Source organism: Bos mutus, chromosome 2 (genome assembly GCF_027580195.1).
Source record: "Bos mutus isolate GX-2022 chromosome 2, NWIPB_WYAK_1.1, whole genome shotgun sequence".
NCBI classification, from domain to species: domain Eukaryota; kingdom Metazoa; phylum Chordata; class Mammalia; order Artiodactyla; family Bovidae; genus Bos; species Bos mutus.
In genome coordinates this window covers 89,865,495-89,886,034 of record NC_091618.1, presented here as the reverse complement: position 1 = coordinate 89,886,034, position 20,540 = coordinate 89,865,495, and positions in this window count along the sequence as shown.

Below are 20,540 nucleotides of genomic sequence, written 5' to 3'. Positions count from 1 at the left end.
ACCACTAAGCAGAAAAATGATTCCTTAAATGCATTTGGCATCATCAACAATTGTTTTTTGTTTTAAATTAGACTAATCAGTAAATAAAGCAAACCATAGTACTTGAGAATGATGGCGCATGACAGTTGGGGGAGGGGGGATGACCCCAGTATCTTGAGCTCTCTTTCCTATTTAGACCTGCCTGTTGTCCCCTTCCATTGGGAGCATCCCAAGAGCATTTCCTTCATGTTCCTTCCTGGCATTTAAACTCAAGCATATTAGTATACAAATGTCTAAAAGTTCACCTGGCCTCTTTGGGAATTTGTACTTTAAGAAGGAGCAAACCCCTTTCTCTGGAACTTCTAGCATCTGCAAGCAAGGAGAGGCGTTCATGAAGAACGGTGGTGGCAGTGTTCCCCTTGGCTCTGATTTCACCCACTGCCAGGCTGTCCTTTGGAATGATACCCCTGACTATAAGCAAAATTAAAAGATTCAATATCAGTGAAGAGAGGGTCAAAGTTTTTGTCTCTGGATCATGAAAAAATAGGATGGCGGTTTTATTTCTGCAGGTGCTATTAAACTTATTGTTAGCCATAGGAAAGCAAAACCACGTTCTGTGCATTGCAAACACAGCTGTCCTGTAAGCAAGCAAGTGCTTTCTTGCTCACAGATTGATCTGGAAATTAGTTGAAACAGGTTAATATTTCTCCATGGGCCCTCTAAATGGAATTATTTACCTCGGATGGTTATGTGAAGAGTTGTCACCTTAGGTTGATCAGAGGGGGCTTCTAATCCCCTCCACACCCCACTCCTCCATAACACATGAGGGCTCACTCATGGACACCAACAGCCTTGTTCTCTGTGTTACACCTGGACCACAAAATATGTAAGACTATAGGTTCCCCCAGTAAATCCAGTGCTCTGATAACATACCAACAGCACCGTGGGCTTGTTAGCCTTAAGCCAATTAAGGCAATTAGTGTTATTTAAGATGAAATGTTCTCCAATACACACACTGGCAGGAATATTAAAAAATACAAGCCTCAAGAATTCTGATTTATCTTCCCATTGCCAGAGCCAGCTGCTGAGTGCCAAACAGCACTGCGTGTGCTCCTGGCATAACTTTATTAATAATCTTGGCAAACAAAGAATCCTTCAACAAATAGCAGTCACTTTTTGATTATATTGTGCCACAGATAATAATTGCTTCAAATTGAGTGTATTTGCTTATGCATAATGAAAAAAAAAAAGATCACATAACAGCTTGATTATGAAAACTAACGGCATATTGGAAAGCTACCAAGAATTCACTCAAATTGGACATTTTAATTGTTTTACCTCAGTTGCTGACCCAGGCCAAATTCATTTAAAACAAATTTTGCATACCAAAATCTCTATAAAACAAGGGGATTTCCAACCTACTGGCAATGATTCATTTAGAGTTAATGAATGTGAAAATGTTTTTTAAAGCTTCATAAAATATACTATTATTATTATTGGAATAAGATTGAATTCAGCAGAATTCCAGTATACAGAAAAATTTAAATTGGCTCTTGCAGGTCTGGGAAAGGAGATTTGACCTGAACTGTACATTAGAAATCCAAATTGTGCAGGCTAGATCTTTGCACGCAGGTGTTCTACAATTATTTCTGAATAATAAAATGGATTGTGCTTTTTCACAACAATGTGGAAATTTCTTTGATTATTGGTTAACATAATGGCTACCATTTATAGAGCAATTACTGTGTTTCAGACACTGGGCTAAATACTTTACAAGCATTATCCAGTTTAATATTCACAACAGCCCTATTGGGTACATATTCTTGTCCCACCTTGCACTTAGTAGGTACAGGGCGAAGACTTGTTGCATGTATAGAGAAGTTAGGTAACAGGCTCTACATTCTCAGGTAGGAAACCAGCATTTAGACTGCAGGAGTGATTTCCAGTAGCTGTTCTCTTAGATCCTTTATTGATGCTTCTTTCCTGTTTTTAGGAGTGATGCTCTGAAGTTCCCAAATTCTGAGTCCCCAGACAAATTCCTCTAGGTAATATTATTTAGGAGTCCAGGCAATGTGACACTGGTCAGTTATGGCACCAATTTGTTGTCCCCAGAGCTCCCAGTGAGGCTGCTGACACCACCAAGGACTGGGTGGTTGAGGAAGTCAAGTTGGCAGGACACAGTTTGAATTCAGCCAAGGACTGAACAGTCTTGCCCAAACTATTTTTCTGTTGAACATTCCACTTAGTTGGTAACTGACTTTTCAATATTAGTGACGGGTTGACGCACATTATTAATATGGTCATGGCCAGCGCTAGGCAACATTTTGACATGGACTAATTTCCCCATGGCACCCTCTCTACATCCTTTCAGTATCCCGTTCCATCTTTATCTGCTCCAAGTGTCACCTCCCTCCAGTCCATTACTTAACCAGCTCACCTTTATTAAAAATAAAATTAAGATGGTTATTTCATGGTTTTAGCCAGGGGACCCTTCTCCAAATGCAATCTTAGTTGGAAGTACAAAAAGGAACCAGTCTAATCTTCTCTCAAGGGTGTGAGGCTAAAGGTCTAGAATCACATTAACTCAATGACACTTACACCTGAGTAAGGAATCTCTAGATCTTATCCCAGGGTCCACTTCATTTCAAAAATTTCTCAGATAACTACAATGACTTAATTGATCTCCTCTCTGATTTCCTCTCTGTTAACAGCTGGCAAATGTCCAAGTTGTATCCCTCTTTGTTTTTCACACACAGATTAATTTCTCAGCTTAGTTAAATTGTAAACTCCACCATGACAGGGACCTCACTTTACAAGTCTTTTGTGATTTTCATTTAAACAGAAGATCCCATCTACTGTAGCTAATTCACCAGAAGTGGATTTTGGAAACAATTCTTGTCAAGTTAAAGCAAAACAAGAAAAAAATAAGGCAGGAGGTATTCAGTTTTATGAAAAACCCTGCCTGCTTTCTTTTACACCTCCAGCTTTGGGTGACAGAACACTGGTTAGTAGTCAGAGAACCAGAGTTCAACCAGCCTCAACTTACTGTGTGACTGTGTTCAATTTTATTTACCTCTCTGTGCTTCAGTGTCCTAATCTGTTAAAGGAGATAAGGGCCTCATCAGCTGTTTTGTGAGGATTTAGCAATATTTTGTGTAGAAAGCACATGGTAGAACCACAGTAACTTTCAGCCTCATTCTACTTTCCTTTGTGTTTTGAATCCTTTGGAATACTTGACCTAGTTAACCAGTCCACAAATTCCTAGCTATATGTTAATTGGGTTAAGAAAACTTCTTGTTACCAATCCTGACTTGCAGGCACCTCTTCTGAGATTTAATCTCCCCTATTACACTGTCCTGGATATAAATCTTACAGACTTCACTATTCTGTGTAGCTGTGGATTTATCCTGAGATTTGACTGTATGCATGGGCGGTGATTTGGGTTCAAAGGAGGATGCTGGAAGAGCAGGCAAGGAACAGAGTCTCGTTTATATCTCTTCGTCCAGGCACCCTTCCTGCCTCCCACCTCTCACTTCCTCCACAAAGATGGCCGGCTTTGATTTTGCCTCCATTTGTTTAGTTCAAAAAATTTAAAAAGAAAACATTAGTCATTAGGGAAGGATTTCAACATGGTTTTGTAGACAAATGCTTCTCAGACTTTCATATACTTAGCAATCTCCTGGCATCCTGTTAGATGACAGATTCCAAGTCAGTATGGAGTGGGGCTGGAGCCCAAGAATCTGCATTTGTCCCAAGTGCCCAGAAGATGTGGGTGCTGCTGACCCACAGCCCACACTTGGAGGAGCTAACCTCTAGATGATTGCATCAAGGCAATGGAAGCTAGTCGTAAGAAACACAGGGAAGAGTATCACTACAAAGGAAAAATGAAGCTAAAAACTCGGTCTCAAAATCCAGTTGGTGATGTCACATGTGCATCATGAGAATAGAGAGAATGCACGTCTTCATTTATGCATTTGACATCTTTTCACCCTCTCTTTGCTTAAACACCAGTCTCAGATACTCACTCTTGATCTCACCACTGGGAAAAGCTCTACTCTCCCTTATATTCCACCCCCTCCCTCTGCCCCCACTGTGGCTCAGTGGTGAAGAATCTGCTTACAGTGCAGGAGACACAGGAGATGTGGGTTCGATCTCTGGGTTGAGAAGATCCCCTGGAAAAGGGCATGGCAACCTACTCCAGTATAGTCCATGGGGTTGCAAAGAGTCGGACATGACTGAAGTGACTGAGTAGGGTATGAGCACATATACATATGGATATTTCCTGGAAAACAAACTGGAGCAAGCATGTATTTTAGAAGATTTTAAAATTTATCTTCCATTTCCACACAGTCCAATAACAAATACATGAAAACTGCTGTGAAGGTTGGCGTAACATGGAATTACCAGCCCTGATCTGGAGTCAGGACTGTCTAAACCCAGACTCCAGCACTCATTAGCACTCGTTGGGCTGGTTATTTAACATTTCTGTATGTCAGAATGAGGCTTACCATAGTTTTTATCTTGGGAAGGTTGTGAGGATAAGCAAAGGGCTTAGAAAAGTGCCTCACACACAGGAAACACCATACAAGTATAAAGTATTATGTAAGCACATTTATGTAATTATTCACATTATGTAATAGTTTTGACTTTAAGAAATGATCATATGCCTATGTGATCTGTGTCTGATGCAAATCAGCATTTTGGGTGTTAGTCACCCAAAATGCTGATAGTCAACCACTTCATGAAATATTGTCTATGAATAATCACATGCCATGGAACCTGCTCCTTTATTTGAATGTGTACTTGTGATTTTACTCAATGTTACTTTAATAGTATCAACCAAATTTTTAATTTTTTCTTTTGGTATTAAATGTATCTATGTGATAGTCATTTTTGTATACTCTAAGAGAAATTGTATCTCATAAGTTCTTGGTGGAGAAAATCAATATTACACACTAACAAGTATTCTAAGGTCAAATAACTTGAGAGGCATAGACTATAGTAGTTGAGTATGGATGGGCTTTGCACTCACTTCTTATATGTACAAGACTTGGGTCTATCATCTCTAAGCTGTGTTACCTTGACCAAGTCACTTCCAAAATGTAAATTCCACTCATATTACTATCTTGTGAGATTGTGATGAGGTATGTTTTTGTTGTTTAGTCGCTAAGTCATACCTAAATCTTAGCGACCCCTTGGAGTGCAGCACGCCAGGCCTCCCTGTCCTTCACTATCCCCCAAAGTTTGCTCAAATTCATGTCCATTGAGTTGGTGATACCATCCAACTATCTCATCTTCTGTCAACCCCTTCTCCTCTTGCCCTCAATCTTTCCCAGTATCAGGGTCTTTTCCAGTGAGTCAACTCTTCGCATCGGGTGGCCAAAGTATTGGAGCTTCAGCTTCAGCATCAGTCCTACTAGTGAATATTCAAGGTTGATTTCCTTTGATTGACTGGTTTGATCTCCTTGCAGTGATCAGGTAAGTGAGACAATACAAATTAAGTCCTCAGCACAGTGCCAGTTCAATAGTAATTTCCCAGTCAATGAAATGATAATAGCAACAATACTAAATTCACTTGGGGATGGTGAGACTAGGGAATGAACAGAACTAGAGACAATATAAACATATTTAATATAAATTTTAACATGTCCAGAGTGTCAAGAGAAAAAGTCACATATGTTTCCCTACAGTCATCTTTGCGCCTCTTTTCAGTCATTAAAGGTAGGATAATCAGTTAACCCATCTTGCCCAACACAGTCCCATCCCTTGCCTGTTGTCCTCACATCATTGCTAAGAGCACAGCCTTTGACTCCCCAGAAGTGTACCATTTAGGACAACAAATTTCATGGTCACCCACCTAAAGAACTCTCTCATGTGACCCTCTGCCTCATTGAGATGCATGGTTTTCAGATGAAAAAAAAAAAGACTATTTCCCCCAAGTATTACAAACCTCCAATTTTCCCAAATACAGAAATGAAATTTCAAAAATGTATTTTCTTTGTGACAAACCTCAAGGTATCTTCTCTGTCCCCAAGATGGATATTTGAGATTGTTTGATTTCTCTGACATGAAGATTGTGGGGAGGTGGGGAATTAAGCATGAGGAGAAGCAAGATCATGTAGTAGAGAATCTATGTTAGAAAACGTAGGTGGGGCCAGGAAACAGCATCACAGAGCAGAGGATGGACTAGAAATACGGGGAGGGAAATACTCCAGCAGTGGATCCATTTTCTGGCATTGATTTTCATTTTTACCCCCTGTTTCTCCTCCCAGGAGAATGGTTAGTACACAGTGTAGCCTGAGTGGTTGTACAAAATGCAGACTGTAGCCAGGCAGCCTCAGTTCATGTTCAGGCTCCAACTGCATAACTTTGAGCAAGTTCCTTCACTTCTCTGAGCCTCATTTTCTCCCTGGGGCAAAATAGGGCTAATCACCTACCTCATGGGATTGATACCAAGATTAAATAAGGTAATATGTATAAAGTTTTTTCTCAGAACAGTGCCCAGTGCTTAGTAAATTCTTTTGTGCTAACTTTTGTCTTATTTCAGAACTATGGTCATAACGATAGTCAATTTAAGATTCATCCTGATTCTACTTTAGATCAAATTCATTAATCTATCTTCTACAGCAATAGTATTGTTATTACTATCATTCTCTTCAGATTCATTCTACTGAATCTTTTTTTTTAAATGTTAATGTGTTTATGTTAATATGAATTTTCATCTTTCAGTGTTTACTTCCAAACATGTGATTAACAATAGCTCAAAAAGAAAAACTATATGCCCAAGAAAAGTAAAAGATGAGCCCTGGATTTAGCAGCCAATGGTAATAAAAACTCTTTAATGGATTCTATTGTTTAAAGGGAGAGGTATTTTGATCACTACTATAGGAAGACATTCAATTACTATCATAGACTATTTCATATTGATATGCTGTATGCACATTTTGGTGGGCAGAAGAAGAAATGAGATAGACTATTTAAAAGAAATGAGATGATTTACATAAAAACAAACAACCCAATCAAAAAGTGGGAAAAAGACCTAAACAGACATTTCTCCAAAGATACACCGAAGGCTAACAAACACATGAAAAGATGCTCAACATCACGCATTATTAGAGAAATGCAAATCAAAACCACAATCAGATATCACCTCACACTGGTTAGAATGGCCCTCATCAAAAAGTCTACAAACAATAAATGCTGGAGAGGATGTGGAGAAAAGGGAATGTTCTTGCACTGTTGATGGGAATGTAAATTGATACAGCCACTATGGGAGATGGTATGGAGATTCCTTAAAAAACTAAGAATAAAAGCACCATATGACCCAGCAATTTCACTCCTAGGCATATATCCTGAGGAAACCAAAATTGAAAGAGACACATGTATCCCATTGTTCATTGCAGCACTATTTACAATAACTAGAACATAGAAGCAACCTAGATGTCCATCGACAGATGAATGGATAAAGAAGTTGTGGTATGTATACACAATGGAATAGCCATAACAAGGAACATATTTGGGTCAGTTCTAATGAGGTGGATGAACCTAGAACCTATTATACATAGTGAAGTGAGTCAGAAAGAGAAAGATAAATACCATATTCTAGATAGCATATTGAAAAGCAGAGACATTACTTTGCCAACAAAGGTCCATCTAGTCAAGGCTATAGTTTTTCCTGTGGTCATATATGGATGTGAGAGTTGGACTGTGAAGAAAGCTGAGCACTGAAGAATTGATGCTTTCGAACTGTGGTGTTGGAGAAGACTCTTGAGAGTCCCTTGGACTGCAAGGAGATCCAACCAGTCTATTCTGAAGGAGATCAGCCTTGGGTGTTCTTTGGAAGGAATGATGCTAAAGCTGAAACTCCAGTACTTTGGCCACCTCATGCGAAGAGTTGACTCATTGGAAAAGACTCTGATGCTGGGAGGGATTGGGGGCAGGAGGAGAAGGGGACGACAGAGGATGAGATGGCTGGATGGCATCACTGACTTGATGGACGTGAGTCTGGGTTAACTCCGGGAGTTGGTGATGGACAGGGAGGCCTGGCGTGCTGCGATTCATGGGGTCACAGACAGTCGGACACGACTGAGCGACTGAACTGAACTGAACTGAACTGAGTGCATATATATGGAATCTAGACAAGTAGTACTGAAGAATTTACTTACACGGCAACAAAGGAGAAACAGACACAGAGAATAGAGTTATGAACATGGGGAGAGGGGAGGAGAGGGTGAGATGCATGGAAAGAGTAACATGGAAACTTACATTACCATATGTAAAATAGATAGCCAATGGGAATTTGCTGTATGGCTCAGGAAACTCAAACAGGGGCTCTGTATCAACCTAGAGGGGTGAGATGGGGAGGGAGATGGGAGGGAGGTTCAAAAGGGAGGGGATACATGTATACCTGTGGCTGATTCGTGTTAAGGTTTGATAGAAAACAGAAAAATTCTGTAAAGCAATTATCCTTCAATAATAAATAAATAAATTTTAAAAAATAAAAGAAATGAGTTGGTTTAGAAATAACCCCATGTCATGGATAGAATAATGTCCTCTTTTCCCAAGGAGAACAGTATGAGGAAATAATTGTTTTAAAATGTAAGATCCAAACAAGACATCTGATTTAAATTGTGCAAAGCACCATTAGCACCACCAACATAAATTAGAGGTAAAAGATTTGCCGGGTCAGGCATGTGTCCTTTTAACCAGGTACCATGGAGACAGGTACCATAGAAACAGGTAAATCTTATGTTTTCCTTTTTTTTTTAAGCTCTTGAACTTATGATGCAGTTGCTTTAGCTTTGTTTGTATATATAGATCTATAGGGAGACTATGAGACAATCTTTTAGATAATTCAAAAATTTTAAGGCACACTTCTTTTTCTCTTTAGAGAGAATATGGATTTTAACTCTGTTTAATGGCAATTGTCTCAGTTACTCAAATAAACTGGAAAAAAGATGCTGGCAGATGTTAAAATCAGGTCGTTTCTGTTGATTAATCTTTAGGGACTCTTATGATGGAGGATATTCAAAATGAATAAACCACAGTAGTTAATATGCCTATTCCCTCTTTAAGGCCTTATCTAATGTAGAAAGTGACTCTAAAACATTAAAAAAAGCCCCCTTTTCTCCTATAGAAATATAAGATGGCAGTTACTGAATACAGAAAGAAAATACAAGGTTAAAAGTGCCTCCTAAATAATCAAAAAGGATGAAAGAAAATTTAATGTTTCCACAATGTTAAGTACTGAGTTCAGTTTCTTGAAGAGTGGCAGTCCACAGACCATGCTTGTCTAACCACCCGGGAGTTTAGTTGGCTAATATATCTGATTCCCAAAGTGTTTGTCACAAAGAAGAGTTGTTTTGTATTTCCTCAGGTTTTCCATTTGGCTAGCTTTTTTATCTTACTCTGGACTACAATCATATCAAAGCAGTTCTGAGATTCCTTCTGATTCTACTTTTTGGTCAAATTAATCAGTGGATTCATCTACACTCTAAACAATGTGTGCCTGGTCCTCCTGGGCCTCTCCTGACTGTGCTATCAGGGAGTGGTTGAGTCTGAAGAGTCTGAAGGTTAGCACCCAAAGAATTCCTAGAATCCTTTCCAGCCACAGCTGCTGCCTCCATCCCAAGGATGGGTTCTATGTACAATTAGTTTTAGTTCTTCCTGGCAGAGGTCTGTTGAGAAGTAGCAGAGACCAATTTACTTTAAGGGCTATGACCTTGGTTTTGCTAACCTATGTACTCTGCACATACATAACCTGAATACCCCTTAGTCTTACAAACATGAGAGTTCTTATGAAGGTATAGTGATATCAACAGAGTTAATGTAGTTAACAATATAGTCCAAATTATGATGGGTTCTATCCCCCATTCCCAACACTTAATTTTCCCAGCTGTTGTATCTCAGAGTCCTCTCAATGTGTTTCTTTATAAGAAGATATCAGGAAATACTTCTTTACACAAGGCTTTAGTCGTGTAGTGATTTATCCTTATTACAGAAAAGCAGTGCACCGAGACAGTAGCCATTGCTCTGAAGCAAGTTGGCCGAGGGTCACTGCATCCTTCCCTTTAAAATACCTGCTTTGTTTGCACTGAAGGAAAAAAAAAATAACTCTGCTTGGAGCTCCTTTGTTCGAAAGCCTGCTTGCTTGATATATGTCCTCTAATCTATTTAGGGAGGGACTTGTTCTTTGTTTAAGATCTAATGGGATTTCCCCTGGGTGAAGTTTAATGGGATTAGGCAACAGAAGGTTGTGAGAAGATTTCATCAATGTCTTTCAATCTCTGCCCCAGAAAAGGTTCTAAAAAGGATAAAGATGTATCCTCCTTTTCCTATAAACACTCAATTGAGTGTCCCTACAGATGACCAGCTACAGGTTATGGATCAAATACATCTTTGTCCCCTCCCATTATCAAACAAGCTATTCCAGGTCAGAGTGACAGGCCCACTTGAACCAAGAATACTACTTTCTTGGAAAAAACAAAACCAAGCAAAACAAAAAACCTTGAAAGAAAGCAGTGTAAGGAATATTTTCGGAGTGTTGAATCTGATAGGAAAACAAAGCACATAAAATTGTTTAATCCACTTCTCTCTCTTCTTATTGCAGTGAAATATTTGTCTCTATGAAATTTAAGTAAGAGAAATGATCAATCCTTGATGAATGAATCTCTCCTAATTTTCCAAGAAAAAGTTGTCTATTTGTGTTCTTCTTGCTGGTGAATAACTGAAGTTACCTTTTATTGCCTTTTCCAGTTATTTATCTCTAGGAAAACCTCTACCTCAGTGATCTCTAGTTTGTCAGAGAAAAGAATGGAATTGGTTTTTGTCACTACTGCCTCTGAAACTCAACAAAATGAACAAAGAGGGCAAAAAATAGAGAATAAAAGGAAGAGACTCCGTCTTCAATAAAGGTGGGAAATGCCTACAACCACGTATATACAATTACAAGGCTAGCTGACAGATCCAACAGGAGAATCCTGAGGGCAGACTCATACCCTGGAGACTTGCGACAATGTCTCAGCTCTGGCAGACAGTAGGTTGTCCACTTGACGGGCATTCCTTATACACACTACCTCCCTCTTCATGCCTCTGATCCTGGCTTTATTCTTTGTCGGTAGATCCTGGATTTGTGTGTGTATGGGGTCATCATGAATTTCAGATGTTAATTATGATTAGTCTTGGGCCATCGACATAATCCATCTTTGTCACTGAGTTGAGATTGAGAAGTGACACAGGTCTAGAAAATGGGTGTGACAGGGTTCTCCTGGAAGACTTTTGTTCACCTTAAAAAGGAATACAGATAGGTAAATCCCTTTACTGCTTCTGAATACTACTATCTGCGTGTGATTCCTGGAAATATAGCAACAGTCTGAAGACCTTGAAAGGAGTCAGCCTGAAGGGAAAGTGAACAAGTCAAATTTGGCAGTAGGAAAAGATGCAGTGGATCTGAGCCCACTGAGAACCACCCTGCAAATGTCCACCTGTTGATTCTTCATTACATATACAATATATGTCATGGTCATTTAATCTCTCTTATCTGCAGCTAACATCATTCTGAGGTACGTAATAATTCAAGAGGCATTTATTCTGTAAATAAAAAAAATACCTCTGATGGACCCATTGCTCCTTTATTATAATGACAGAGTGACAAGGGGGCTGAGGCCAGTCTAGGAAAGCATCCCTCAGCTCTGGTCCATCAGAGGGGGGTGTGGGAAAAGGCTGAGCAGAGCACACATAATCTTTTCAGATCCATCATTAACAATAGGCAAATGTAGAGACTTAGTTTTAGATCAGAATTTAAATGTTTAAAGCTTTGAAAATGTAGAAATAATAATATATCTCAATGTGGACCATTTTTAGAGTTTACTGAATTATTTTATATTTTGGCTCTTTGGCCGCAAGACAAGTGGAATCTTAGCTCCCCGACCCTCAAACCCAAACCCCCTGCATTGGAAGGCAACGTCTTAAGCACTGGACCACCAGGGAAATCCATGTTAACTAACTCTTGAAGGTGGAGAATGGTGGAAAAAATGTAATTGGACTAAATTTCCAGCCTTACATACTAGAGAGTTGATTAATATAGCTTAAAGCAGACAAATCAAGAAATAGATTTTGGAATTTCCCTGGCGGTCCAGTGGTTGAGACTTCACCTTTCAATGCAGGGAGTGTGGGTTCAATCCCTGGTCAGGGAGCTAAGATCTCCCATGCCATGCAGACAAACAAAGAAACAGAATAAAACAGAAGCAGTGTTGTAACAAATTCAATGAAGATTAAAAAAAAAAGGAAGTAGAAATAGATCTTTAAATACATTATTTCAAGATATAAGGAGATCCATAAGGAAAATTTAAATTAAGAACAGAATAACTAAAATAAAGAAACAGAGTGGAGGAGGAAAGAGGAAGAAAATATGAGTGTTTCAGTTTACTCAAGGAGAAAGTCATTATGGACTCTCTAAAACTGAAAGAGACAGAAACAGAGAGAGAAATTAAGATTATTGTTAAAATGTATAAACATCGTCTTCAATATCTAAAAGCAGAGTACATACCTTCCAAGCCATTGGTGGGAAACATACCCAAAGCAAAACATTTATGGGTCATAGATTTTTAAAAATAGATAATTTAGAAAACAATGACAACAAATCATATAAAAACTAAGAACAAATATATCTATCATGCCAATAAATGCAAATAAGATGAACTGAACCATTCAAAGAACAAGACTCCCAGATTGGAGAGAAACCTTGAGACCTCAGGGCGCTAGTGAAGTGCTGTCCAGGTATAAGTGGGGAAGATAGCCTTTCCATTCCCAGTTTTAAGCTGCACTTTTTCATTTATTCTCCAAAGTTCCACTGCTTTCACTTAGAAAGTTTTTGCTCACAGAGTCTTTCATGAAAACATTTTCTTCAGCTTAAGGCTCTACCCTTTCTGTTGAGAATCAAGACTATTTCAAGCTGGTTTAAAGAGATGCCATGTCATCTTTTTCAATTGCTTTGAGTTTCCTAATTTTTTTCCTGACACCAGTTCAAAAATGTCTTTCCTTTTTTTCACACCCTCAAAGAAAAGCCCAGGCACACATCAAGCTGTAAGCTATCAACTGCCCATCTTATTCAAGAACATAAAGACTTTGTTTTTGAAATGGAGCAGTTGGGATACTCTGTCACACTAGTATCATAACTCATTTGAGTTAATTTATCACCAGTGTGGTAGGCAATGAACTAGTAAGTCATGAAGATGCTGCAGGCTGCATGTTGTAGGCTATGAGATTTACAGTTAGGTTAAAAAATAACAAATACATTCCATTAGTATAGAAATGAATGTCACTGCATTCATATGGACACATCAGCTTCAGTGTTTCAACAGAATGAGTGGATAAAATTCATTAAAGTAACACAAGAGCAAAGCAGTTTGAATGGTTATGAGAAATATTTATTAATAAAGGCTTATGCATGCAAAGTCACTTCAGTTGTGTCTGACTCTTTGCGGCCCTTATGGACCATAGTCTGCCAGGCTCTTCTGTCCATGGGATTCTTCTCCAGGCAAGAGTGCTGGAGTGGGTTGCCATGCAGTCCTCCAGAGGATCAACCCAGGGTTGAACCTGTGTCTCTTATGTCTCCTACACTGGCAGGCAGGTTCTTTACCACTAGCGCCACCTAGGAAGCCTACATAAAAGTTTGGTGTGTATATTTTTTCAAATTGGAAAACCACAGATGGGTAGGTCAAATTCCATTCCAGCTTTGAAAGAGTGGTTCTCCACCTCAGTGAGGACATCTGGATGAGGCAATCAGATGCCGGATATGTTGCAATTCCTTAGCAATAAGAGTTAAAGTGTAGACATTTGAGAATGATTTACTGAACAAAAACCGGAACAGGTTCAAGGTTATCTATATAACATCACTCTTCTTACATTTTGATACGCCTTATTAAGCTTAAATAAAAGGGATTTATGTCTAGCTACTCCTTAGAGAATCCCAAATAAATCTGTATGTGCCTATGGGCATGTGTATAAACCATTGGTTTAAATACTGATGCTCGGAAAACAACCTAAAAGAACAATTTGAAAGGCACTGACAACAAGTGAGAGGAGTATCAGAGGGATCAACTAAGACGCTGCCCCAGGAATGCTTGGATTTCCCTAGAAAACCTAAAGTAGCTATGAATATTTTTTAAAGAAAATAAACACCTGGGAAAATTACTGGAAACAACTTGTAAATCCTCTTCCTTCGTTTGTCCAAGTAACTGAGCTGGCCCACCCCAAGAGGCATAAAATCTGTGGAATTTGCCTTCCCTAGGAGGTGGAATATAAACCCTGAGTAAGCTAGGACTGCAGTCTTTTGTAACCAACTATAATTTTATTGATTTTCATCTGTTACCCAAGTCTTGTTAAGAGAAATGAGAGGTCTGCCAAAGCAAATAGAAAGACGCGTAGACTGCCATCTGAGTTTTATGTTATGTAGGTTACGCCTGTTGATGGAATTTGAAATTGGAGGTTGCCAGGAAGCCAGAAGGAAAGTTCAGAATGATATATGCTCTCAGAGAACAAACAGTATTCCTTTTTCTAATTTCAACTTTTTTGTCCCATGGAACTTTATCCATCTTTTGGTAATAAAAGATAACACATGATTCATTTATCAATGCAAATAATTTTAGTATTGTGGGTAATGGCTAAATATGATTAGTCTTTGACATAAGCTTTTTCCCCCTATGAACTCCAGTGAAATAGTTGAGGTTTTATTATACTAAAGTTTTCCTTTTAAGATATATAGAAAACAGTCAAGACTTTTAGAAGTTAAAATCACTTAGCATTTCATTGAAAAAAGCTAAATTTCTATGGAGGATGAAAACTGAATCATTTTCTTTTTATTAATTTTTAGTGTTTCATAGAAGATTAGAGTTCACAGTATAGGAAGTCTCTATAAACCAATCTTAACCAGCTTCTCTATCTCCCTCTACTCCTTTTATTCATGCATTTACAATTCAATATAAATCATATTTTTACATAAAATGTTTCAGGTATTTTAAAACATTGATTCCCTTGACATTTTCCTCCCTAGTCTAAATCTCTAGAGCACCTAAACTCTCCTCTATTTTTACAAATCTGGACATTGCTTTACAGAGAAATAATTTGCCTTAACAAATGTCTACTTGAAACAATGTACATGAAAATGCTGTAAGAAATTGTTTCTATATAAATGGTATATATTTATTGACTTTCACTCTCTAATAGACCCATGCTTACCATATAGATGATAATAGAGAAGATAAAGTTATTTTAGCAATAAAAATAGAAGCTCCATAAGTTTATTGAGAAAGTATTTTGTTCCTGACACTTGCTGGGAATGTAAAGATGAAAAGGCACAATCTCTGTCATCAAAGTGCTTAGAGATAAATGTGAGAGGGCCCCATCAACAGACAATTGCAATGGCCTAAATCCGTGTCAAGGTCTTCAGTCCTACAAGGTCACAGAGAGGCCCCACACCAAACAAGGAATCAGAAGTGCAGCTCTGAAGGCACGAGGCCTTATTCCGAGTTGTGAATGCTGGTTCTAAAGCATCAGACAGAAGAGCTGGGATGGACAGGGTGCTCCGGGAAAAGAGGGAGAACCATGAGCAAGGCCTCCAGGCCAGAACCAGCGTGTCTTGTGGGGAACCCTCAGCAGTTCTGGGTTGCTGAACAGAATCATGGAAGGGAATTGGGATGGGAGATGACACTGAAAATAAAGGAAGAGCTTAAAGAGTGGCAAAGAGCTTACACTTTATTTTGTAGAGGAGAATGAGCTATGAAAGAGTTTAATCCTGAAAGGGTCACCATTAGGTTTGTATTCTCCAGTTTATTAGACAAGTCCCTTAACTATCTGGAGTTTTGATTTTCTTATCTTTAAAGTTTGTCAGGAGAAAGGTGGAGTAGATAATTTCTAAGAGCTTTATGGTTTGAAGATTTGGAAAATGAATTCAAACAAGAAAAAACTTACATTTTTATAGTTGGCCATAAAAGTTAAAACCAGAGAGAGCTTTATGTTGTTACATTCTTATATAGGATCATGATTCCATGGGCCCGCCATCTCCTCAATAGGAAACTCTGTTTAAATCAAGTGGGCGTCCAGGGCTCTATGTATGTGTGTGTTTTGGAGAGGGGAATTGGCGGGGGAGAGAAGGGGAGGGGTGAGAGTGAAGCCTGTTTACTGTTGAGAGTGAAGTCATATAAATTAGGAATGCTAAAGGAAAATTACTTCTAATGGTAAAAGATTTGATAATCCGTGAGTACTGCTATCATCACTGGCATAGGAAAAAATGGCTAGAGAAGTTCTTAAATGCATTTTTTATGTACTGTCTTTGCTTCCAGAATACTTTTCCTGTTTGAATGGTCAGAAAATAATCACCTCTCTCTGTTGAATTTATGTGCAGATCAACGCTCTTGGATTGTTTCTCCTTTCTTCTGCTGCTGCTTGACAAGGTGAAGAACTGTCATAAGTATTCATCTTCAAATATACCTTTGTCCTTCAGGGCAAGTTTTCAACGAAATCTTGAAAGTCATGCTTCAACCAAGCCTCCTATACCTTAACAAATGTATGTTCAAAAACACTAAAGAAGGGGCTTCCCTGGTGGCTCAGTGGTAAAGAATCCATCTGCCAATCCAGGAGACATGAGTCTGACCCCTGATCCGGGAAGATCCCACATGCTGCGGAGCAACTAAGCCCATGCACCACAAGTACTGAGCCTGCTTTCTGCAACTACTGAAGCCCACGCGTTCTAGGGCCCTCATACCACAACTAGAGAGCAGCCCTGCTTGCTGCGACCAGAGGAAAGCCTGTGCAGCAATAAGACCCAGCACAGCCAAAAATAAGTAAATAAATGAAAAATTATTTAAACACACACACACACCAAAGAATCACTCTCTCTCTCTTTCCCTCTCTCTCTCTCTCTCTCACACACACACACACACACACTTACTTCCCCAAGCACACTGTGGACTTGCCCTCCCCACTTACAGCATCTGACCTTGTTTTAAAGTATAATGTAGTGGTTTACAGTGTTGATAATGAATGCCTCGAGATATGAATTCGTGTTCTTTATAAACAAATCAAAGTGATTTAAAATCAGGTGCCTCAAACTGGCTCATTTTGTCCCTTTGTTTAGTATCTATTTTTGTGAGAATTTTTGGTGAGTTTACTGGAAATTAGTTGAAATTGTCTACTCTTATCCTATGTTGACCTATGTAATGCTAGTTGAAACGGCTTATGTATATACTTTGAAGGAAAATGCCACTTTTGCTGAAATTGGCAATAAAAATACTCATTCTCTATTTTCTCCCTATCTATTTGAACATATTCCTGTGCATAAATATCTATGATGGATTTAATAGAAACATAAGCCATATATGTGCCCATATCATTGAAACATTATGCATCTGCCTATTACCTATGGCTCATAATTTTATCTATAGAACCAGACCTGAAAGCCAGAGTGCCCAAGATTGAAGAATCTGTTTAGATGTATTTTTGTGATGAAGGCACTCTGATGTCCAGAAATCATAATGGAAGAAAGAATATGACATTGTTTAATCCTTGCCCAGATTGTGTTCTCCAGTATTTCAGTTTCAGTACACACATAGCCTATCTGTTTGCATCAGAACAATGGCTGTCTGGTTATGAACTCAGTATACAAATTATCAGTTATCCTGGGTCTGCCTTTGATCCATAGCCTTCCACTTCAGACATTCAGCACAGTACTTGCCAAGTAATATCAATCATTCTATTTTTGCTGTGTCCCTGGTAAGAGATGGCATTTGTTTTCCTGATTCAGAAGATAAGTCAGACATGACTGGGGGAAAGAAAAGTGAAAAAAATTAAGCCTTGTTGAAAATTTTTTGAACTGAAAATGTAACATGTTGAACATCTTTTATTAAGCGGAATTATAGAAAAATTTTAGTTATTTGAAATGAAAGGGCATGACCAAAAATAATAGAGAATCAAAAAGAAATGTGGATTTTACTCTAAAGCCACGTGTGTCATTTTGCATACGTAACTGAGTTAATTGCCAGAGTGTTTCCTCAGGTAGGCTGACTCCACTGCTCTTGCTCTCATGAAGACTGCCTTTGTTCCAGCAGTACCAGGTTTATTCCACAGGTCTTTTCAGGCGGGAAACAGGTTTCCATTAAGAAATTAAATACTGCTTTTCCCATTTTCATACAGAAATTGAAATCTGCAAATAGCTTCAATGGTTTATTCTTTTTCTTTCCCAGAAACCAATTTTTTTTTTTTTTTTCCAATAGATACTGAGCCCAACAACTGCTCCCATAGCCTGTTCTAATCTGGAAATTATTCATAAGCAATCTGGGTTAAAGCAAATCATTTCCCCAAACTAAAAGCTCAAACAGTATGCATGTGTATGTATGTGATGATAGCTTTTGAACTTGTGACACTAGAATTCAACTTCTGACATGCAGAAACAGTATGTGAAAACATCATTTAAATGTCTCTAAGGCTTGTATGGCTTTTGACTGGTCCCTGAACACAAGCCAACAGCCCTTCCCAAGCAGAGTGCACCGGAAACAACCTACCTACAAAGAAGAAACCTGAAGTAGGGCCATATGAGAGCTATAAAATATATGTCCCCAATCCCAACAAAACCACAAATTTAAAGGAGCTAAAATTCCCAACTGAATGAAATGTGAATAAAAAGCTGCTTTTTCGAAACTGGACCAAAACTGGACAGGAATGGAGACAGAATTCCTGGCAAAGCTAGCTAAAACACTAGCCAAACTGCAAAGCAAGGAGAAGTAGATGTCATCTCTCAATGGGTGGTGTGGAGTGCTTCTCCTGGAGAGGACATGATGGAGGCCATCTTTGGAGACTGTCTACCACCAGGGGCACACAAAGCACCCAGTTCTATTTACCAAAACTTGAGTAATCACTCCTTATATACTGGGGTTCCACATTGTGGCTTTCGCCCTCTTCTCACTTTCTCCAATGAACTGAGCTATTACTAAATATCATTAAATGTCTGCTAGACACATTCACCAGGAGAAACCCATGGCATGCACCCAAAATATATGCAGTCTTCCTCCTCCGCCATTAGCTCTCCATCTTATTTAATAGCACTGCTTTCTACCAGATCACTAAAGCCAATATCTTGAATTTATCCCTCTTTCCTTCAAACCTCCTTTTAAGTCTCAGTGCTATGAACTCTAACTTTTCATAGTCAAAACTATGGTTTTTCCAGTCGTCATGTATAGATGTGAGAGTTGGATTATAAAGAAGGATGAGTGCCAAAGAATTGATTCCTTTGAATTGTGGTGCTGGATAATTGAGAATCCCCTGAACTACATGGAGAGCAAACCAGTCAATTCTAAAGGAAATCAACCCGGAATATTCACTGGAAGGACTGATGCTGAAGCTGAAACTCCAATACTTTGGCCACCTAATGCAAAGAACCGACTCACTGGAAAAGACCCTGATCTGGGAAAGATTGAAGGCAAAAGGAGAAGAGGGTGGCAGAGGATGAGATGGTTAGATAGCATCACCACCTCAACGGACATGAATCTGAGCAAACTCCAGGAGATAGTGAAGGACAGGGGAGCCTGGCATGTTGCAGTCCACAGGGTGGCAAAGAGTCAGACACGACTTAACAATTGAACAACAGCATCATCTCATCTGAACTAGAGAAGGAGCTACTGATTGTCTTACAATTATAAATGCAACTCCAATCACAGTATTGCCCTCTTTAAACATTTCAAGCAGTTTTCCCTTGCCAAACTCTCAAAAACCCCATGACTTTCTATGGCCAATGAGCTTGCCCGTGACTTTCTTTGGCCAATGAGCTTGCCCATGACTTTCTGGACAAGCCAGTCTTGACAAGACTTAACAGCTTGTCTCTACTAAAGTCATTCTTTCCTCACTTATGACCTACATTTAAGTCGCACAAAATGACTTATTGGCTAAACCTCCTTGTAGTGTGGTCCTTTCACCCTCCATTGGTGCGTTGGTTCCTATTGGTTCCTGGGTTCCAGATCTCACTTCAAACGTCACATGGGCACCTGGATTTCAGTCCTAGCTTACTACATACAACTGGGTACTCTTGAAGGAGATATTTAGCTTTTCATATTCTTATAATCAGTTCAGTTCAATTTAGTCACTCAGTCATGTCCGACTCTGTGACCCCATGGACTGCAGCATGCCAAGCCTCCCTGTCTATCACCAGCTCCCAGCGCTTGCTCAAACTCATGTCCATCAAGTTGGTGATGCCATCCAACCATCTCATCTTCTGTCATCCCCTTCTCCTCCTGCCGTCAATCTTTCCCAGCATCAGGGTCTTTTCCAAGGAGTCAGTTCTGGCAAAAATATTAGAGTTTCAGTTTCAGCATTAGTCCTTCCTGAATGAAGATTCAGGACTGATTTCCTTTAGGATGGACTGGTTGAATCTCCTTGATGTCCAAGGGACTCTCAAGAGTCTTCTCCAATACCACAGTTCAAAAGCATCAATTCTTTGGCACTCAGCTTTCTTTATAGTCCAACTCTCACAATCCATACATGACTACTGGAAAAACCATAGATTTGACTAGACG